Raw genomic sequence first — 4,254 nt, forward strand, 5'->3', positions numbered from 1 at the left:
GCGATGGTGGGGTGACAAACACAGACACACAAACACACATACATACATATATACATACATATATATATATATATATATATATATATATATACACACGACGGGCTTCTTTCAGTTTCCATCTACCAGATCCACTTACAAGGCTTTGGTCGGCCCAAGGCTATAGTAGAAGACACCTGCCCAAGGTGCCACGCAGTGGGACTGAACCCGGAACCATGTGGTTGGTAAGCAATCTACTTACCACACAGCCACTACTGCGCCCATGGTAAATATTTTCCCATAACCAGATGTATTTTTCATGGGAAACTGGAAATGATCAATTTTTCTTCTATGATGATGATGTTCGTTTACAACCACCACATGATGTCTACACAAGTATACACACAATGCATGCTAGTGCCACATAATAAACATCTAATGGTATTGAGCTGTAGAAGCCTTGCCAATGCAGACAATTGGAACCAGGTACAGCTATCTTACTTGTCAGTTCCTGTCAAACTGTCCAACCTATGCTAGTATGGAAAATGGACATTAAATGATGATAATGATGATGTACATCTAATAAGCTGACCTGCCAACTTATTTTATTCCAGATTGAAAGAGACTGCTGTAACAACACTTTGAATCCACTAAACACTGCTTGTCACAGCTGACTAGTTTGCAGAATACAGTTGTGATGTGAAGATAGATAATTTGGAAGTTTGCTATGCAGTGAGGTTTTCTGTTAAACTGGGCAAAAATGCTAGAGAAGTTTATGGAATGCTCCAGACTGCTTACGGATTAACAAAGCATGTCCACCAGGAAGCTCATGATAATCCTCTTTTCTGACAGCAAAGACATCTACATTCACTGGATTCCTCTGGCCAGACAGTCAACAAAGAGTACTTTGTGGAGGTTTTGAGGGAGTTCAGGGCGAGATTTTGTTACAAAAGTCCAGAGCACTTTCATCAGGACAATACACCACTCTACAATTCTGTTCTGGTAACACACTACTTGACAGAGATGGGCATCAAAATTGTCCAGAACTTGCTCCCTGTGGCTTTTGATTGTTTCCCCAAGATGAAAGAGGCTGTGACAAGGGTACTGAACACCTTCACTTTGGAGGACTTCTATGGGGCCTTTGCAAAGGGGCTGGAGCACTACATCAAGTTCATTGTTTTATGTTCAAATTAGCCAGATCCAGCCTCTCACACCTGCTCTGTAATGTCATTCTGGAAATAACCACATTATTGAAATCTCAAATCTAAGAGATAATGATGATTAATTCAAAACAATATTCTTTTATTCTCTCCGCCTTAGCAAAGGTAGAGGTATTGTTTTCAGTTGTGTTTGTTTGTCTGTGGACAAGATATTTCAAGAACTGCTGGATGAATTCGGATGCAACTTTCAGGGATGCTTGGCCTTGTGACTGGCATGAACTGATTAGATTTTGAGATCGATTCAGTACTGGACAAGGATTCAGGATTATTTGTTATATTTACTTTAAATGATTACGATCTTATGTTGACTTTCAAGTCTTTCTCAATTATCTCCCTTTAGGCTGTTTCCAAAGTTCTATTTTCATTTCTCTATTATTAATTTTACTCACATCTCTATCTTAGTAGTAACTGATGGATAAACAAATAAAATCCTGAGTAGAACTTATTATTATTACCTCCGCCTTTGAAACTATTTTGAACGGTGAATTTGTTAACTTTGGCTTGTATTAGATAAGGATAAACTATTTATTCATCGTCATCATCATCCAGTGTTTTAAATCCAGGTTTTGTCCCTGTTAACGAGGGTGGCTGGATCTACCTCAATGCCATAGCAACCGCCCTCACACCATCTTGCCCAGTTTTGGACATCCTCCTTTCTCAAACCAACCCTCCCAATCTCCTCCTCCACCTTCGATCTACCTCGCTTTCACGCTCCATTTACCCCAAACGCAGTCACCCTCCTCCAAACAGGCTCTTCATTCCTCCTCAACATGCCACCCATACCACCTCACTCCATTTACCCTTGCCAACCATTCCACCGATTCCTCCAACCTCAGCATTCCCATCAAATCCTCAGTCCTCCTTTTATCAAACAGCTTCACCCCACACATTTCTCTCACCTTTGCTCTCTCAGTCCTTAAAATTACCACCTCTCTCTCCCTCAGACACCATGTCTCACTCCCATACAGCATTGCAGCTCTCACACAACTCTTATAGACCCTTTCTTTCATTTTTAACAAGAACCTTTTCCCATATAACAACACTCCACATTCCCTGAACTTCACCCAGCCAAGCCTCACTCTTGCTGTCAGAGCTGCTTCACATCCACCACCACTTACATCCACCCTGTCACCCAACTAACAAACCCTCCCACCCTTTCCACCTCATCACATAGCGTTTCCACTGGTTCCACTAGCTCTCCAGCTCCTTTCACACATCTTCCACAAACGCTCCTGCCAGTTTTGGGGTCAACTTCTTCATTTTTGTACATGTACCATGAATCCATTTCTCACATCGCGTACACAACACCACATTTGCCATTACCTTCCTCTCACATACACTACATGGAGCCACCTTACTAACACTTCTTCCACTCTGCTCACCATCATCTTTGTCTTCCTAAGGTTTACGTTCAAACCCTTGCTTTCAAACGCCTCCTTCCATTTCCAAACCTTCTCCCTCAATCCCTCCATCGTCTCATTACTGTTACTAAATTTTCTATAGCCACCTCCACATTCCATGACCACCATTGAGATCGATCAGGTACCGGACAAGTATTCTGGATTATTTTTCAGGTTTTTTTACTTAATTTTTGAGTGATCAGGTTCATTTTTAGTATTCTTGTTTGTGAGAGCAGTCAAGTTTATTTCAGATATTCTCATTTTAAAAATCATCTCTGGTTAATTATTGAGAGGACATTGGTGTTGCTTTGGCGGAGGTTTGCTTCTCTGAGTGCTCTTGTTCTTACTGGTTTCAGTCATTTGACTGTGGCCATGCTGGAGCACCACCTTTAGTTGAACAAATCAACCCCAAGACATATTCTTTGTAAGCCCAGTACTTATTCTATCGGTCACTTTTGCTGAACCACTAGGTTACAGCAATGTAAACACACCAACATCTGTTGTCAAGCGGTGGTAGGGGGAGAAACAGACACAAACATATATGCATACATACATACATACATTATATATATATATATATATATATAGGGAGAATTCACAAACAAAAGACGAAGACAGGTGGTGTAGACAAGAAACAGATGTATTAGTATAACGCTCAGGAAGTGAACAAGTCTTTAATGTTTTGAGCCTACGCTCTTCCACAGAAAGAAACAAGGAGAGTAAAAAAGAATGCGTAGTGGCTAGCAATCTACGATATGTACACATATATATATGATGGGCTACTTTTGGTTTCCATCTACCAAATTCACTCACAAGGCTTTGGTTGGCCCAAGGCTATAGTAGAAGACACCTACCCAGTGGGACTGAACCCAAAATGATGTGGTTGGGTAGCAAGCTTCTTATCACACAGCCACATCTGCACCTACGCAGAGCAGTCCAAATGCTAAAGGATTAATAAACTGCCAAAAGAGGTTTCTTTCATCAAGATATGGCTTGACCTCAAACTGCACAAGTCATTAAAAATGTCATTCTAAAAATAACAGTAATCTGAATGCTAAAGGGTTTAACCTATGAAATTTTCATGTTAATTTCTGTTCCAGACACAAGTTTAATAATGACAAACTTATTTGACAAAATTCTTCTTTATCTTCAAAATTAATTGTAATAAAGTTAGTGTATTTCAGCAGAAATATGATAACAAAAAAAGTTAATCTGTGAAGATGATAAAACTGCTGGGTGTGGCCGTGTGGTAGTAAGAAGCTTGCTTCCCAACCACATGGTTCCAGGTTCAGTCCAACTGTGTGACATTTGGAGGGGAGGTCTTCTACTATAGCCTTGGTCCGACCAAAGCCTTGTGAGTGAATTTGGTTGACGGAAACTGAAAGAAGCCCGTCGTATATATATCTGTGTTTATCCCCCAATCACCACTTGACAATCTGGTGTTGGTGTGTTTATGTCCCCGAAATTTAGTGGTTCGGCAAACGATACTGATAGAATAAGTACTAGGCTTACAAAGAATAAGTCCTGAGGTCGATTTCTTTGACTAAAGGTGGTGCTCCAGCATGGCCACAGTCAAATGACTGAAACGTGTAAAAGAGTAATATATATATATATATATATATATATTATAAATATATATATCATCATCATCATCATCA

The sequence above is a fragment of the Octopus bimaculoides genome, chromosome 9, assembly GCF_001194135.2.
Source record: "Octopus bimaculoides isolate UCB-OBI-ISO-001 chromosome 9, ASM119413v2, whole genome shotgun sequence".
NCBI lineage: Eukaryota > Metazoa > Mollusca > Cephalopoda > Octopoda > Octopodidae > Octopus > Octopus bimaculoides.